General features: G+C 63.3%; 1 protein-coding gene across 1 annotated transcript in view; it reads left to right on the top strand.

Moving 5' to 3' along the window:
• JPH3 (junctophilin 3) overlaps window positions 1-18,588 on the top strand; it is a 79,465-nt gene that overhangs the window by 40,429 nt on the left and 20,448 nt on the right. The gene's annotated exons all lie outside the window — the stretch shown is intronic.

Genomic DNA, 18,588 nt, shown 5'->3' with positions numbered 1-18,588 from the left:
GCCCCAGCCAGCTGGTGCCCAGGGAAGGCCCACCCCTTGAGCGAGAGAGTCATGGCTTCCACCCCGCCAGCTTGGAGGCCGGAGGGAGAAACAGGCAGGGGTGATGGGAACGGGATGGGAAGTGGGGCCCTCTCGCTGCAGGAGCACGTCGCCGAGTCTCCACTCTGTAAGGTTCCATGTAGTTGGTGTGACGGAGCTCCTGAACGCATGCTCCAGGGGGTTTCGAAGAGCAGTTTAGACCATTCGTGGTTTTCTCCAAAACTAGGTCTGCGTGAAGTGGGAATCGGCCGTATTAACCAGGACTCAGTTGTAAGCAACAGTCACCACTCAAATCAGTTCAAGAAAAAAAGACTGTGTTGGCTGTCATTCTGTGGGTCACCGGCAGGCACAGCCAGATCCAGGGTTCAGATATGTCAGAGCTTTCTCCCTCTCGGCTCTGCTGCCCTCTGTGTGTGCACCTCCTTTTCCAGCAGGTTCCCTGCATGGGGTCCTGGGGTCGGAAAGACCAGCAGGTCTGTGCTCATGTAATCCTTGCAGTTCTCAATGTGGAGGGAAGGAGAGAGCATTGCTCCCAGCTGCCATGTTGGAATGATCTGGAAAGGCTCTGAGTGGCCAGACTGGGTCATGTGTGCACCTCCAGCGTGAGGCAGGGGGTGGAGGACCATGGGGCATGGAGTGGGGGAGGGACGGTGCCTGCTGGGGGACACGGCACGCGAACCCTGCCCGCCGCATAGAGGCTCATGTCCTCGCGCGTGTGCTGAACGCGGGCGTGCCTCGGCCCGCTGGCTCCTCCTGAGACATGTTCACATGACGTCCTCAGGTTCATCCCCACCGTAGCAGGTACCAGACCTTTCTGTGGCTGAGTGCTCCGCGCACGATGGGCCGCGCTGGTGGACCCACTCCCCCGGGGCGGGTGTCCGGGTCGTTTGCGCCCTTGTGATGAATTCTGCTGCCGTGCACATTCACGTACAGAATCCTGCGCGGACATGGTTCCCGTTCTCTCGGGGGTCCACCCGGGAGCGGAGGCGCTGGGCCGCGCGGCAGTCCTAGTTTACCTTTCTGGGGACCCGCCGTGCTGTTTGCCGCAGCGGCTGCCCTGTGTTACGTGCCCAGCGGCAGCGCGGGGGGGCTCTGCTTTCTTCCTGTCCTCGCGGCCCTGGTCATCGGTCTGCTTCTCATGGCGCCCGTGGGCATGAGGGGGCGTCTGCCCGATGGCGTGTGGGCCGTGGGCACATCTTCTGCGGGGAACCGTCTGCAGTCTGGGTTTCTCACATTTATGTTCTCTGCCCCGTCAGCTACGCTTCTCTGTTGGAGTCCTGCTTCTCAGCGTCGTCAGGGCCGGGGGGGGGGGGGAAGGGGGGTGCGCCTGGGCCAGGGTTTGGGGAGGCAGGGAGGGAGCGACCCCTTCCGGAGCCAGCCGTGAAGCTGCACAGCGATAACCCGCGCGGCTCCGAGCCCTCGACCCCATGGTGCTGTCCTCGGGGAGCTGTGGGCCAGCCTGGGGACAGACCTGAGTCTGCAGTCGTCACCAGGGAGACGCGGTCCCTCGCGCCCTGAGGCCCTGTTGAGCTCATCTGCTAGAGGTGTTGTCTCAGGGCCTCCCCAGCGTGGGTCCCTCGAGGGAGGAGAGCGCAGCTGCTCAGGACCCTGATCCCTTCCTGCCCTCGGCTGCCCCCCAAGCACCCAGCAGGTGCAAGCGAGTCGGGGAGGCCTCTCCCGTCTCACCTCAGCCTCGCCCCTGGAGCCCCCAGTGGTGCGCAGATGTTAGCGTCCCCGCTCTGCCCCCTGGGCCTCCCGCTGCGGTCGATGGGAACGCCGGCTCCTTGCGGCTGGTGAGAGGCCGCGTGTGTGGACACGGTCACGTGGGCTGGCGATGGGGTGAATGGTGCCCCCGATTCACATCCCTCCAGAGCCTCAGAAGGGAGGCTCATGTGCTCATTCACACCGTGACTCCTTTACCCCCCGCTGGTGCTCTCAGCCCTCATGCCCCGCTCCCAGGTCCCACGGCCGCCTGGCCCTGACCCTTTTGGCTCGGGCAGATTCATCACGTCCTCCCTCGGCTTTGAAAGCCGCCGTGAGCAGGAATTTTCCTGGGGCAACAAGGAAAGTTGAAATAAGGCAGTTTCCCTCCCTGTCCTGCTGGTACTTGGTCCAGCGTGATCGCGCAGTCCTGGCTCACAGCCCACTGGCCCATCCCCCTTCTTCCCAGGCGCGCAGCGGTCCCTGCGGCCGGGTACCCGCATGCCGGGCACAAGCCAGTGGAGCGGGAGCCGGCGTCCCCTCCGGGCCCACGGCATCACATGCATGGCAGCCTTGGGAGCCAGCATTGAGGCTCCCGGGCACTTGGGTCCCACATCCCCACCTGGAAAGGAGCCGTGGTCCACTAGGAACACCTATGTATTTAAAAAAATTAATCGTGGTAAAACATGTGTGACGTGAACTTTACCGTCGGAACTGTTTTTAAGTGGACGTTTGGTAGCATTAAGTACATTCATAATGTTGTACGCCCATCCCCCATCTCCAGAACTTTCTCGTCTTCCCAGACCGCAGCTGCGGTCACAGGGAAATAGCAATCCCACTGCCCCCGCAACCTCCTCCCCGTCTCTGTGGATCTGACTCCTGTGGGGGCCTCGTGTGAGCGAATCCTGCGGTGTTTGTCCTGTCGTGACGGGCTGGCTGCCCTGCATGTGGTGCCCTCCGGGTCCATGCGTGCTGTGGCAGGTGTCACCGTGGCCTTCCTGTGGTCTGCATGGACCCCCCTCAGTTCGCCCATCAGTGGACACTCAGGTTGCTCCCGCCCTGTGGCCACTGCGAACATGGGTGTGTCGTCTTATTTTTACTTTGTATTGGAGACAATTTCCAAGACCTACAAAAGTGGAGAGAAGTGTCGGTGACACCGTGGGCCGCTCACCTGGCTTGAGCCCTTAGGAGCTTATGACTCCTCTTGTTCGCCTGACCCCTGACCCAGCCTGTACCCCGGGGTCGCTTTTGGAGCAAATTCCAGGCATCCTGCCATCTCTTCTCTAAAGACAAAAAAAAACACATCATCCCACCTGAGCCAGTAGCACCAACACCTGATACCGCTGAACAATCCAGCCAAGCCTCCCCCTGTTGTCACGGGCTGCTAGGTCTCTTGGGTCTTGCTGGAGGTGCCCCCTCCGTCCCTGCCTCCCACCGCCTCCTCTCCTGGCGGTGGGTTTGTCGAGCCCACCAAGCTGGTCTGTAGAATTTTCCGCAGTCTGGGATTGGCTGAGTGCACACAGGGTGGCCTTAACCTGCGGCTCTGTCCCGTGGGTTCCCTGAAACGGGCAGTTAGACCAGGAGGCTTTACCAGATTGCGATTCTGTGTGCTTGTTTCCACAAGGACACATCCGTCTTGGTGCGGTCGGCTGTGGCCGCGGCCTGGTCCGTTGTTTCAGGAACACCCGGTTTTGACTTTGTGTGACCGGGAAATCCGCGTCTGTTCCATCTGAGCTGTCGTCCACTGGGCCTGTTTGTTACGCGGTTGGCCCAGCCTGACAGATACATGGATCGTTGAGGCTGAAGTCCGTCCTGGTGCCGCCAGCCCAGCCCTCGGGGAGGTCATTGGACACTCTCGAGGCTGCTGGCTGGTCCACCAGGGCACCTGAGGGGGGAGGCCCCTCCGCATGCTGGCTCACGTCCCAGCAGACATGGCAGCAGAGTCTGCTGCTGTGACCCAGACAGGCAGAGGAGGGGGCCGTGCTGGCAGGGGGGACCCCGCGCCCAGGCCTCTAAAGTAAGACCAGGGGCCCCTTTGTTTCCTGCTCAGCCTCTTCTGATGTAGCGATTTCCTCCCCTGTTATTAAAACCCAGGCTCCAGGCCCACCACCTCCGAGTGTCACTGCCAGCAGGGTGGGACTTTCTGTCCAGGGTGCATGTTTGCTGTGCACGTAGACACGTGTGTCCATGTCAAGGACGCTATGCGCTTCTGGGATTCTGTCCCCATGCTTCCGTTCCGACGCCATGAAGGTTTCTGCATGTCACAACGCCGCTTAGACATACGGCTTCCAAGGTGCTTCTGATGGGAGGCTCCAGTAAAAATTCAGCACCTGTGTGGAGTGGGAGCCTGTCTTTGCGAAGGAAAGCAGACGTGTTGATGGATATCAGACGCTCGAGTTTTGGCTTTGTGGCTGAATGCCTGTCAGTTTCCGAAGTGCCCCAACTTGGCCCGTGCCTTTCCCATGACCGGGATGGTGCTGTCGGCTCTGAGTGTGGTGCAGGGCAGGGCCTCAGTGGGGTCCCTGCTGCGGAGGCCACGTGCCTGCTCCCCTCTGCCCTCCCCACGGCATAGGTGGGGCCTGGGAGGCCCTCAGCTCAGGGAGGGCCAGGCACCCACCTGCAAGCCCCCCTGGAGTTGGTGCTCCGTCCTCTTCCTGGACACCAGGGATCGGCTGGAGACTGTGACTGCCGAGGCCAGTCCCTGAACTGGCTTTGACGCAAGGTCTGTGGGGCCTTCTCTTCTCGAAGGAGCTGGGCACCTGCTGCTGGCACGTTGGGAATAAGAGAATTTGGGGGGGTGGAGAGGGGATCAGGCAGTCAGGGTCCAACCCCACTGAGCATTTTATGTAACTCCGACTGGGTTGTCAGACGATCCAGACTGGCCTCCAGATGCCCACGGAGATCCAGAATGACCAGGAGACCAGTAGGTATGGAAGCATCAGTGGGGGCCTGTCTCGGGGCTCTGGGACCTGCGAGGGCGGATTGGCCCAGCTCTGTGGAAGGTCTGTGCTGGTGCCGAGAGGTGAGGACAGGGACCTCCTCTGGGAGAGCTCGCCCCTGCCCGTCTTCAGTGCCTCCTCTCCGGTCGTCTCTGCACACAACAGACCGCACATCAGCAGCCGTGAGGAGTCCGGTCTCTGTTCCAGGGCTTCCGAGTCTCCAGGATACAGTCCAGACTCCCTGCTAAATGACAGCCCTCCTCAATTCTGGCCTTGGGTCCTCCCACCCCCTGGCCGACATCCTGCATGGGTACCCCACCACCCTCTGGCGGGTTTCCCCTTTGCACATTCCGTTCCCTCTGCTTGGAGTGCCCTTCCTTCAGCCCAGTGAGCTCCTACACAACCCTCAAGACCCAGTTCAGACGCACCTCTCTGAACTCATCCCCGACCCGGAGGAGGAGTGTCGGCTGCTCCTTTTCTGGGACTCCTCTGTGTTGGCGTCTGTCTTGAGGTGCAGGAGTTCCTAGTTTGTTGGGACCATGAGCTCCCTGAAGTCAAGACTTCTGTGTGCAGCAGATATAGGAAGGATGAGGGGAAGGAGGGGAACCTTGCTGATACAGCTGAACCTATCTGAGGAGTCCGCGTTGTGGGCCATAGGGTCAGAGCCTCAGTTTCCTGATCTGTACCTTGGGCACCACTCCCAGGGCAGCAGAATGGAACAGGAAGATGTTCATGGGATGCTCGGCACATCCCTGCCACCGGGAAGCCCTCCGGGATCGTAATGGTCTTCAGCCTGGGAGCCTCTAGTCTGGTGCGGACCTGCAGCAGCTCACGGGCTCTGGGTCCCGTCTCGGCCACACGCAGATGCTGTTCCCTTGGGTTCTGATTGCGGCTCCGCCCAGCCCAAGGGTGACCACACAGGTGCTCGGCTCACCTGGCAACCTCCTGGCAGAGACGCGGGGTAAATCCCCGCTGAGCCTACAAAACGTCGTGCCAGCGGACGAGCTGCTCTGTGTTGCGAGCACTTGAAGGGTATGCCTGGCAGGTCACTGTTGTTCGCCGTGGTCGTGGCTGGTGCCAGCCGTGAGCTTCGGGGGGCCGGAGGCTAGCAGGGCTTGGGCACTCGTGGCGGCCCTGCTCTGCCTTGTCCTTGAAGATCTCGTTGCTCCACGCCGGGTCGGGACCTCGGTCGGCACCGTCCGGTCACACGGAGGCCGCCAGACCTGGCTCCCGTGCGGGCCCCTTGGCCAAGGTGCCTCACTGCTGGGCCTCTGTCTCCCTGCCTGTGGAACGGGAAGCCTCCACTTCCATTTTAATCTTCCTTTCCTGTTTTTCCTATTCTATAACTTCCTGGGTGACAGTGAAAATATGTCACGGCCCACGTGGTGTCCCGCTGGCTGGCATCCCGCCTCCGTGGAGGGGACCTGTGTGGCTGTCCCAGGTCCACACTCTGCTGGGTTTGCCTCCCAGGAGGCTCCAGATGCAGTCCGGGGGACAGGAATTGTGCACGCCGCACCTGCCACCACGTGCACGCTCGGGGATCACGGGTGCCCCTCCCCTGCTTCCACTGGCCAACGAGCTCCCCTTCCCACCCTCCCAGCGGATTCTGCAAAATCGTGCCGAGTTCACCGCCCCCGGTGGGGCCTCGATGGGTTTTGAGGGTCACCAGCAAGCTGTGCCCCGCGAGGTAACCAGCCAAGGTGAGCTGACCGTGAACGTCCCTCCTCCAGCTGGTCCCTGGGTGCCCCGGGTGCCCCGGGGTCTCTGTCCCTCCTCGGGGGCCGCGTGGGACCCGTTAGGCCTGTGTCGCAGCTGAGGAGGTGGCCGTGTGCTCTGCTGTGAGGCTCTTCCGGTCCCGGCACGTATGTTCCCCCTTCACCGGCTGTGCTGTTCGGCTCCAGCGGCCGTGACCAAGTGTTGCAGACCAGGGGCTCCTGGTTAAGGGGGACGGGCTCCTGTGTGGGGCGGTGAAGAGGCCCCTAGCTGTCCAGCGGCGTGGGGTGATCAGTGCCCCTGAACTGTGCACGTAGAGGGGCTGATGTGGCGAATTTGGTGGGGATAGAACATAAACCATAGTGGGAAAGCCCGCGGTGGCCTAAACAACACAGACGCTTATTTCTCGCGGTAACATCCCTGCTGCTCCCTCCTCTGAGCCGCGACCAGAGGGTGGGCACCGGGCACACACCCCATTGGCCAGAACTCAGTGACCTGGCCACTCGGCCGCAGGGAGGCTGGGACACGTAGTTCCCATTCTGGTGGCCGTGTGCCCCACCGAGGGGTAGGCGGCTACTGGCCACGGAGTGGTCACTCCTGAGAACCTCAGTGTCCCCGCCCTGCTTAGCCTTCCCGGAGCACGTGGGAGCTGTGCCGCCCCCATCTCCACAAGGCCACGTGGCCGGCTTTGTGTCTCCCACCTGCCCGATGTCGCTCCTTTTCTGGGTGCCAAGGCGCTGCCTGCGCGTGAGGCCGTGTCGCAGGGGCCTGGCGCGAACCCGGCACCGGGCATGTGCTCAGCAAATACCACGCGGGTGAGCGAGAGCTGGACAGTGAGACTGATGTCCTGAGGTCACCGAGCCCTTGAGCGCCTGGCTGGGATTCGAACCTACGTGCAGTGCCTCTGGATGGAGAATTCGGCATTCTCTGCCTTCTGGGGAGAGCCCAGGAGCGTGTGGACGGGGATTCCGTCTGTCTCCACCTGTGGGTTCTGACAGGCCCGAGGGCTGTCTGGCAAGGGAGGCCTGCAGGCGACCTCCTGTGTGGGGCCAGCGGGGGGTTACAGGGCTGTGCTCCCACCATGGGAGAGCGGTGCTCACCCTTGTCCTTCCCCACGCCACCTGCTTGGGGGCCTGGACTCCCAACCGCTGTCGGCAGGCGGGTCTGGAGAATCGCATCTGCCCCTGCAGCCCCAGTTTCCTCCCCTTCTAACTGAACACCCTTAGTTACTTCCCCAGCAGGTGGCCCGGCAGGCTGGCGCTGGCGGGAGGTGATGTGAAGTGGCTGGATAGGGAGCAGTCGCCAGCAGGGCCCCTGTTGCCGAGTCCAGAGTCACCACTGGCACGGCCAAGATGCATGGCGCCCACAGCCAAGGCCTGAGCCAACCCGCCCCGCGTCTGGAATGGCTCCTGGGTGGGCACTGGCCACCATCCACCGTCCACCAACTGGTGTGGCTGCCAAGTGCTCTGGGTCTGGAAGGACTCAGAGGCCAGGCTGCACTCAGCAGAAGGGCCCTGACAGACTGGGGCCACCAAGAGGAGCGTGCGTGTAATCGCTTGTCTGTCTCGGGGGTTTGCCCAGAAGCAGACATGGGTGGAGCTGTCCTCTCCGGCCCTTGGTGCCTGTGGCAGGTTTTTCCAACGTTTGTGCTATAGTGAAGGACACAGAACGTGCGTTTTACCACCCTGACCATTTTTAAGTGACCAGGTCAGCAGTGCTTCGTATATTCATGTGGTCACGTGGCTGTCCCTGCCACCACCTGCAGAACTAGTCCGTCTTCCCAAACTGACCCCTGCCTTCCCCAGCCCCACCGCCCCCAAGCAGCTGTGTCTCCACGGATGGATGCCACCAGGCCTCACATCCGTGGGACATCTGTGGGACATCCTTGTGGCATATGTGGACACCCGTGGGACATCCATGGGATATCCGTGGACATCCGTGGGACATCCTTGTGGCATCTCTGGGACATCTTTGTGGCATATGTGGACACCCGTGGGACATCCATGGGATATCCGTGGACATCCGTGGGACATCTGTGGGATTGTATAGTGTCTGTCCTGCTGTGATGGGCCTCTCACCCTGAGCATGATGTCCTCAGGGTCCCTTTGGCTCTAGCAGGTGTCAGGGTTCCTGGCTTTTTTATGGTTGACGGGTCCTTCTGCCACAGGGACGGGCCACGTGTGGTTTGCCCACCATCCCTCGACGGACACTTGGCTTGTTTCCACCCTGTGGCTGTCGTGGACAGTGCTGCCGTGGACACGTGTGTACAGCTCCCTCTTCGAGACCCTGCTCTCCTTGCCCGTGGGACGTGTCCAGAAGCGGGACCGCTGGACCACACGGTGGTTCTCAGCTCTGTCCCTTGAGGAACTGCTGGGCTATTTTCCACAGTGGTTGCTGCATTCTTTGTTCCTGCCGACGGGGCACTGGGCTCCAGTTGCTCCGCGTTCTCGCCAACACTTGCTGTGTTCTGGTTTCCTGATGGTGGCCATCCTAACGGGCGTGCGCCGGTAGCACTGTGCCCAGCTTGTGTTAAATCTCCGTGAGTGGCCCCGCCACACACCCAGTGGGGCGGGCCGAAAACCCAGGCCCCGCCGGGTGCCTCCCCTGACCGGGCCCTGCTGGAGCCCATCCTCCAGCGGCCTACCCTGGTCCTGTCTTCTCTGAAGCCTTCTCCACAGGCAGCGTCCTTTCCCGAAGCGCAGACTTCACTGTTGCACCAACAAGACCCCCCGAGCTCTGGCGTTCCTGCCGGTCCGGGCACTCGCCCTGCAGCCACTCCCTCTGCCTGGGGGCCCCACCTGGAGTCCCCCACCTGCCTTCCTTAACTGAGGCCCAGGCACCACTCCTTCCAGACCCTCCTGGTCTATGGCCATTCTTAGGGCAGCGCTGTGTCCCCCTACCCCATCCCGTCCCACCTCCCACCACAGGTGTGAGCCAGGTGAGAAGTCAGGTGCCGGCCCCACCTGTCCCCCCCAGGCTGCCTCTCTCTGCCTTGGAGGAGCAGGCTTCCTGGGCCTCGCAGGTGGGAGGGAGCTCAGGCCCTGGACGTCCACTCACTACTCTACAAGGTCCTTGCCAGTGGGAGGCAGGAGGGTCAGAGTGGGGACAGGGGGCAGCAGAGGTTGGAGAACGAGCGGGGTGCCGTCACCTGTCTGAGACTCGGTCTCCCGGCGTGGAGAGGAGCTAGTGACAGGCCTGCCCCCAGGCTGTGGTCGAGCCTGGAGACGTGACTGTCTTGGCAGTACGACAGCCCTCCCAGAGGGGCTCCCCAGAGTCTGTTTTAGGGCAGTGGGCTTCCCCCAGCACAGGCTGTGGTGCTCCCCCAGGCAGATGGACGTCTGCGGGGAGGGCAGAGTACGTGAGCCCGAGGGTGATGTCCAGGGGTGGAGGCAGAGCTGGGGGTGCCCGAGACTCAGACCCAGGACTCTGTGCCACGGGGGGCCCAGCTGATCAGGTCTGCTCTCCACTGGTTCCCAGGACCCCCAAGGGTCTGTGACGTCAGCTTGTGCTCAGGCAGAACCGGGCATCGCGGCCCCAGCTGCTTCCTGTGGCGCCCCGTGCAGGCAGGCTGGAACCCGTCCACACCCGCATCCCCGCTGCCGCCGTCAGAGTCAGAGGGGAAGCCATACCGTCCCAGGCGGGTCTCCAGCCTCCCACCAGCCGCCTCTTCCCAGACACGCAGCTCTCACATCTCCCCCCACTGAGCTGCACTGTCCTTGTCTGTAAGATGGGACAGCAGCGCCCACCCCACAGGGCGTCCTGGGCACTAAATGACGAGCCCACATAGAGCTGGAGGGACGTGTCTGGGGGATCCTGTGTCCTCCTGGGACACATCTGTGGGATCTCGTGCAACCCATCCTCCCTTCCCTGAGTCTCAGTTTTCCCATCTTGTCAAATGGGACAACGGCTTAGAACAGTGCCAGGCACGGAGCAGGAGATGGGAACGGGGTTGGGGGGGGGGTCCTCGTGCCCCTCCCCAGCAGGGCTGCAGCTCTGGATGCTCTGGGCCTCCCTACGGTGGCCTATGGCTGCCACAACACACGGAGAGGTCAGCGGCTTGGAAACACGGTGGTTATCTTGTGGTTCGGGAGGTCTGAAGCCTAAATCAGCCGTGAGCCGGGCTGGTTCCTTCTGGAGGCGCCGGGGAGCAGCCCTTCACTGCCTTTTCTGGTTCTGGAGGTGCCACGTCCCATGGCTCATGGCCCCTCCCCGGTCCTGCTGGTCAGCAGCTCAGTTTGGTCCCCGGGCTCGCTCTCCGACCTCTGCTGCCTTTGTCCCTCCTCTCACTCTGACCCTCCTGCCTCCTTCCCGTCCGCCGGGGACCTTGTGGAGGCATGGAGTCCGCCTGGGTAGTCCGGGAAATTCTCCCACCTCCAGATTCCTAACTAAATCACACCTGCAGGGATCCTTCCGCTGTGCAAGGGAACAGTCCCAGGTTCCAGGGAGTAGGGCGTGGACGTCTTGGGGCCGTGGCTGTGCTGACCACGCGTTTTCCAGGCCCACCGTCCGAACCTGTGGGTGAGAGTAGATCCTTGTTGGAGGGAGCAAGGCCTCGGCCCTGAGTGTGGACTGGCCTGGGGCTCAGGCTCTCGGGGGCAGCTGCGGTGAGGGCTGATGTCTGGGGACTGTGCCCCAGCCTGCCAGGGGTCAGAGCAGGGTCGCGACCAGCTCGGATGGAGAGGGATGACATCTGCCCTTGCGCCAGCCTCGATGAAACCTGGTGTCTTCCCAGCCAGGCATTCTGGCCCCAGTGGTGGGAGCGCCAGGCCGTGGAGTAGCACTGACCCAGCGCCACGGGGTCACGGGGCAGCGTAGGCCACATTCATGGCTCGTGTCACGTGTTCTTCGAGAAGCACCGTGTGTGCCTGGCTCTCGAATGTGATTTGTAAATAACGTTTCCAAATAATTGGTTTCCTTGGTGGCCCCACGAGCTGTAGCTCACATATTGAAAACCACCCTGAGAGGGCCTGTGGGTCGCGCCTACGGGCCGCGCCTGCCTATGGCAAGCACAGGGAAGTCCGCCGCCCCCAGCCCAGCTTTCCCGCGTCTCCGGGCCTGCCTGACCGCAGCGCTGGGACAGCCCTGTCGTGAGAGGTGCGCCGTGGGCAAGGCTGGCGTGGGCGGTGCCTGGCCTGGGAGGTGCCCCGCCGACCTTGGAGGACCCCGAGAACCAGCAGGCCCATTGTTTCTGTTGGCAACAGACTCTGGGCAGCCCTGAAACCGAAGGGACAGCTGGATTTTCCCCCCGTCACCTGTTTTTGCTGGGTTCGTATCTGATTTCCTGGGACTGTCCGCTAACGGGCCTGGGTTGTGGCTGTTTTGGTGGGCTTGGCACTGGTGTCCCGGCTTATGTCTGGGGTGTTTGTTTTGGGTCAGGGTCCTATCAGGTGCTCAGAGCAGAAGACCAGGGGAACGTGAGGCTCGGTCCTTCCACGGTCAGTCCTGGGTCATGGCCATGTATCCGAGGGGCCTCGCGGAAGGTTTGGGGTGAGGTGCACACTATCCCCCAGGGTCGGCTGGCTGGTTCTCCCCCATTTGCCCCTAAATAAAAATGTTACTCAGTCCCTAATCACCTGCCACCCAAGGGCCCAGCAGCCTCCTCTGGTGTCCCGTGAAATCCACCCTCCCGGCAGCCCCGTGACCCGCAGCAGCTCTGCCGTCACCCGCAGGGATGAATATAGACCCTTGCACCAACGTCGGGGCCCCACGGAGTCAGGTGCTGCCGTCCGCCCAGCCCAGCAGCGCTCACCAGCCTTGCTGCCCCTCTGCACGCTGGGAATGCAGGGACCATGAGGTAAGGTGTGATCCAGGCTGCAGACCAGGTGATGGGACAGTTTGCAGGTGGCTTCTCGATGGCGTCCTTGTACCGCGAGTTCTGCTACAGCGTCTGCTCCAGATTAGGGATCGGTTTGAACGTAACGTAAATTACGTGTTGAAACATGTAAACACGGGGCGGACAGGCAGCCCCCGAACTGAGCAGGGACAGGGCACACACCGAGCTTCAGAACCAGCCTCCCGCTGGCACCGCCAGCCCCCGCAGTGGCCGCCCTGCCGTCCCCGGGAGCCGCGGGCCATGTTGAGTGCGGTGCTGATGCGTTTGACCCCTGAACGCACGTGAAGCTGGGCGGCTGTCTTACCGGGCTCCCATCTTTACGTGTCACTGATGAAGTGTTTGAGTTTCCCCGCAAAGCGTGCGTTTATGCTGTGGGATCCCACACGGCGGGGTGATTTTTAGGAACACGTGTGCCGCACTGACTGCACTGTGTTTCCAGGAGAGAATGCCCTTGACTTAAGGAAATGCTGAAGAATTTAGAGCTTAAAGCTATTACCTCCCTGGGGGCCTGCACCCCGCTTGCTCTCCGGCCCTGAGGGCGCCTGGGGGTGCAGCAGGGAGTGGGGCAGGCGGAGGCGAGGCGAGGGCCACGGCGCCCAGTCCCCTTGCGCCCATGGAGCTGCTGGCATCGCTTGGCCTCCCCAGGTGGCTGGGGAGCAGAGCTCCCAAAATGGGGTTCTGGCAGCATGCGGGGAGACCCCCAAACCTTCTGCATCTCCCTGGGGGTCCCTTCAAAGCAACAGTCTCTGCTGACTGGAGGGCTGGTTTTCTCAAGGGGTGAAGGCCCAGCTTGGCGACAGCGACAGGAGGGCGGTCCTGGGGGAGGTGCATCCGCAGGCACGAACTGATCCGCATAGACCCGCGTCGCCCACGGCACCTGCTCCTGGGGCCGCGTCCCACCTTCCGCCCTGGCTGCGCGGCCCCTGCCGGTCCGCTGACAGTCGTCTCGGCCGTGCCCGGCCCGTGCCCTGTTCCAGCAGCTCACAGGCATCAGTCACTTGTGCCGTCACCGTCCCACCCCTCAGGTGAGGAGACAGACCTGCAGGGGTGCAGCTGAAGGCCTGGGCCTCCTTCCCCTCCTGCCCCCAGGTCTCCGGCTGGCCGCTGCCATCTGAGGGCACAAGGAAGACCAAACCAGCGTCCTCGTGGGGGGGGGGCGGTGGAGATTGGCCCCTGCAGGTGGTTCAGAGGTGCCCGGGTCTCTGCTGCTGGAGAGGCCTGGACCCCGCGGGCTGCCTCGCGGATGCACGGCTGTCACTGAGTGAGTGGCTCCCGGGGAGGCCGCTAGCAGGACAGAAGGGCCCCAGAGCTGTCAAGCTCCGGGGCTGGCCACACGCCCTTACTCCCATCACGCTGGTGGGATGGGCGTCGTGGTCCCCATTGCATACAGGGGGAAACCGAGGCCCTGAGCTAGCAGCCTGCTCCTCCCCGGCCCCCAGCCTGGGAAGTAGCAAGCCTGCCTGCTTGGCCCTCTGCAGAAGGCCCCACTAGAACCTTCTCACCCAGGGTGGGCACCCAGGGCACCAAGCCAGGATCCTTGAGCCATGACCCCACAAGGGTTAGCTGCCTGGGAACCTGCTCTCTTCTCTCAGGGGCGGGCTCGCGGCGGAGCACTGGGGGCTGGGCCTTCGCACGACAGGAGCCCAGAGTCCCAAACCAAGGTATGACAGGACCTCGCTCACCCCAGCAGTGCCAGGGAAGGGTCCTTCCTGTCTCTCCCAGCTCCTCCCCAGGCATTCGTGGCTGGTGGCCACATCCCTCCGCGCCTTGCCTCCGTGGCCATGTGCGTCCTTTCCCTCTGTCCCCCTGTTCTAAGGACACTCACAAAGGCATTTAGAGTCTATCCTATAACCCAGGGTGGTCGTCAGTCTCAGGACCCTTAACGTAATCGTGTCTGCAAAGACCCTCTTCCCAAACGGGGTCAGCACTCGATCCAGCGCGGTGACGTGCTGCCCCGGGTCCGCATCTGAGCACGGGCAGAGGGGAGGGTCACGTGTGATCCGAAAGCCTCCCCTCGATCTGCTGTCCCCCGTCCCCCAAACCCCAGCAAAGAGAGAAGAGCACTCCCCCCAGGCTGGACTCAGGAGTGTGCGAGCCCTCTTGTGGTTTTGGGGTCACAGGACGGGATCACAGGGGAGCCTGGCCCGCATTCTCCACGGCGACGGCTGGTGGTGTTGGGCGAGGTACTGCCCCTCTCGGAGCCCCACAGGGGACGAGGTTAGACACTGACCCACAGGGCGCCCCTTGATCGGGTCCACGCTGTCTGTAGAGGGCACGGCAGGTCGCCTCAGGCTTTGCCGGCTCTGGGGTCTCGGGTACAGAGGGTCCTCCCTGTTTTCCGCAGCCCCTTACAAGGCGAAGTGGACTCTTCACTCCAGGCCACGGGCCATGTCTGCCCCCCGCCGGAGCGGCGGACCCCTGCCCGCCCTCCAGCGTCCCTCTTGCTTTGGGGCTTCCCTTTCTTGCACCCCACCCACGAGCCGAGCACGCTGGTCGCCTCTGCTCCCACGGCTCCTGAGCCTCCTCCGGTGCACTTCCTCTGAGAAGCCCTCCTGGTGTCCCCACCCCAGACGCACTGCCTTTGCCGCCTGAACACGGCTCGGAGGCTGGGCCTTCTGCCCCTAGTTGCCGATCCTGATGGAGGAGAAGACGTCTTGGGTCAGTCGTGGGACAGTTAGGGGGAGGGTTCCCTCTGCGCGGAGTACCCTAACCCGACAGGCCGCCCGACATGCCTCCCAGCGAACGGCTTCCCTTCTGTAAAGCGGGAGCACGGCGCCTGCCTCGCCAAGTGTCTGGGGCAGTCAGTGTGGCTAGTTGGGGCCCAGGTGATGCTCACGGCCCACTGGGCCCTGTTCCCTCCCTCCCTGGCCAGTTGGCCGAATGGTCAGTGTCTGAGGGGTCCTTGTGGCCGACCCGTCAGGCTGTCGTCCCTGCAGAGCAAAGAACCTGGCTCCGGGAGCCACTCCCTGCCCTCCTCCGCCCCGAGGCTGCGATCCTGGCTCGGAGCCCCTGCGCCCCTCCCGCCACCTGGGGCGCTGCACTGGGCCGAGCTCTGCCATCCAGCTTGCTGCTTGCACGCGTCTGGGCCTGGTCTCCAGGGGGCTCCAGACACTGTGCAAACGTGTCATTAATCCTCCCCGCGTCCTGGGAGGTTACCTCCCACAGCCCGGCCTTCAGGGAAGTGCACGCCAGCACGGAAGCCTCCCCCAGCTTCTAGGGTGGGCGGGGGAGCAGCGGGGCGCCATGCACACTGGCTGTCTCAGGCCAGGTGGGGGGAGGGTGCGGTACAGGGTCTGCCCTGAGCCCCCACAGTAGCGGGGCACGCAGGGGGTGGGCCCTGGCTCCCCTCCCCCACAGGAGACCCCGTCGTGGTGTTGGTGGGTGGCAGGTTTGGGACCCGAGATGCCCACCTGCTGCGTGGGGTGGGCCGGTGAGCCTGAGCACCCAGAGCGGCTCAAGAAAGGGGGGCTTGGCTCCCTTTAGGCTAATGCTTGTGCCTGGAGAACGCTGCATCATGGTGGGAAGAGCAGGCCCCTGGGCCAGACGCTTGCCGGTCCCCTCAGGCAGGTTGTCCAGCATGCGGTGCCTCGGGGTCCTTTTCTGTACAGTGGGGTGATCGCAGCATCAGGTGCGCAGACGGGAGCCGTGTGGGACAGCAGGGTGTTGGCGGTCTGCAGCCTGGGGTGAAAGCTCCGGCCTGGCTCGGGGAAGCGGGGCAGCTGGGGCCACGTGGCTGGTGTCTGGGTGCAGTTCGGGGGGAGAGGAGGCCAGGCTGGATCTGCTGTTGGCTGTAGCCACAACGCAGCAGCGGCCTGGCCCTCCCGCGGGGCCGTGTGCACGGACTCCCTGGGTCCCCCATTTTATGTGTCCGGCTGCACGTTGAACCCAGCCGCCTCCCTGGCTGCCTGAAGGCCGCTGCTGGGCCAGCCCATGTGCCTGTCTCCAGAGCGTCTCTGCCCTTCCTGGACGGAGCCGTGGAGATGGCGGGCTTTCTGTGGCGCTGCGTCAGCAGCGAGCCGGGCCACCCCTTGGGCAGCTGGCTGCTAGAAGCCCGGGGGGCCTGACTGGGACTGGCGTCCCTCCTACAGAATGGATGAGGGGCTGAGGAGGGCTTTGGACGGACACGGGTGGGTGACTGCCGCGGGGCGCCCAGCAGCAAGGACGGAGGCCCGGGGAGGGATGGGCAGCTAGAAAGATGGTACCTCCAGTAAGTGGCCTTTGCCCCCATTTGTCCCATCACTGCGCCCCTGGGAGAAGCAGGCCCACGGGGGAGACCCATGGGGGCGCAGGTGGGAGCACAGAGCATGGCCCCCACTGGCATCCGTGCCGCCAGGGGTCCCCTTGGACCTGGCCTTACTTTCCTTATTCTGTCAACAAACGTGTTGATTCTGCTGTGTGAACAGTGCTGTGCCAGGTCCCAGGACCCATGTGGGTGGACCCCAGACTAGCGTCTGCCCGCACGAACGGCGTCCTCAGTGAGTGCCCGTCAGCCCTTGTCCGTGCCTTTGCCTGTGCTGTTCCGTCCTTTCCATGCACGGATATTGCGCGTGCCCGCTGTGCGGCAGACTCCGCCTGCTGCTGGACGGTCACGGTCCTGCTCCTGAGGAGCTGGGGAAAGGAGGTGCTCCTGGAAAACCACAGAAGTGTATTGATGGATTGATTCGACAGGTGCCCGTGTTGGCACCTGCCCCATGCCAGCCCCTGCTCTTCTCGCCTGGGATAAAGATCACGGTCTCCTGGAGCTTGCACACCAACTAGGAATACAAGCTAAGAGATAAAAGCAGCAGTGGCTCTGGGAGCTTCTCAGCAGGGTGGGGAGAGGGAGGGGACCCGCCCCAGCCTGGGGAGGGGCCCGGGCAGGAAGGACTTGCCAGGGGAAACGCCTGGTCAGAGATCGAGGGGCCGGGGGGAATTAATCCTGGCCCTTCCTGAGTCGGAGGCAGCGTGACGTCACCAGAGGGTGGCGAGGCAGTTATCAGGGTGGGTTTCATAGGTGTGAGGCCAGGACGCTTGCAGCCCCTACACCCACAGCGGCCCTGCTCCGGGCGTTCAGTGCCCAGCCTGCCCATCTTGAAATTCCCAACCTCCATGGCTGTGTCGTGTAACTGTGGTCGGATGGGACCAGGAGCTCGGCCCCCAACCCCTGACCTCTCCTGCCCCCTGGCCTCCCCTTCGGTGATCAGGTTGGGGGGGGTGAGGGAGCCCACGTCCCGCCATTGCCCACTGCCCCGGTGGGGTCCTGGAGGGTCCAGCACTCAGGGTCACCCTGAGCAGGTGGGGTCATAGCACGTTTGGTGGGCCCTGTGGCAGGGGCCCCCTTGTTCCCCATCAGCTAGTGGTATGTCAGGGCCTGGAGATTTGCCTTCCTGCTTGCCCGTCCCCTGGGGCAGGGGCAGAAGGCCCCAGGGAGGGGAGAGTGACCGCAGGGCCCATCTGTCACTCGCACTGGGCCCCCCTGGTGGTAGCGTCCATTGCATGGTCCCCTTCACCACCCTGCTGACTTGGCCCCACTGGACGCTGGACGTGGCCCCAGACCGAACTGTGCTGGGCCTCCACCCCTTGGTGTTGCCCTGCCGAGGTTCCTGGACAGCACGCCCTTCCTCTCTGACCTGCGGAGGCCAGGGGTCCTGGGCCCAGTGCAGACATCGTGGCCAAACGGGTTCCTTTACTAGTGGCATGTGCCTGAGTGTTATTTCAAAGAGCAGGTTTCGGGCAGGGCATTAGGCAGGCAAACCTCAGACGATGGGGCATGAGCTTTCTCAACTAGGTTTTGGGTAGATATTTGTTCCGTGTGGGGAGGACGGACACACACCACGTGTGTTAGCTCTCCGTGCGTTCAGGATATGCGGTGCCCGGCCCCCCAGGCCCCTGCCCTTCATCGCCCTGCCCCCCATCTCCCTGTCCCCATCCCCCTGCCCCCCCAGCCCCCATCTCCTGGCCCCCCACCCCCCTACCCCCCCACACTGATGCCCGCCCCCCCCGCCCTGGCACAGACAGTCCCAGACAGAGGTGGCCCGTGTGCCCGGCTGCGATGGAAGTGCAGTGCCCGAATTAGCCACGTTTCCACTTGCTCAATGGGTATGTAGGCTACTCGCAGGGTGACGGTTCGCCTGCTATTCCTGGTGTGCGGGGGCTTGGGTGTGGGGTGAGGGAGGAGAAGAGGGGGCGCTCAGTCTAAACATAGACCGCGGCCGGGAGGGGTGGCGAGGCGGTGGGGAGAAGGGCGAATGATGTTGGAAAATCAACTCCTTAAGAGAAGCGGGTGCCTGAGGAGAGGCGCCTGCGGGTTGCCATGGCAACTGGGACAAGCCCCCCCCCCCAACCCCCCTAACAGGAAGGCTGGGGCCCCACAGGCATCCCGGC

Source organism: Ursus maritimus, unplaced genomic scaffold, assembly GCF_017311325.1.
Source record: "Ursus maritimus isolate PB19 unplaced genomic scaffold, ASM1731132v1 scaffold_19, whole genome shotgun sequence".
Classification (NCBI taxonomy): Eukaryota; Metazoa; Chordata; class Mammalia; order Carnivora; family Ursidae; genus Ursus; species Ursus maritimus.
This window is presented reverse-complemented; position numbering and strand designations above follow the sequence as displayed.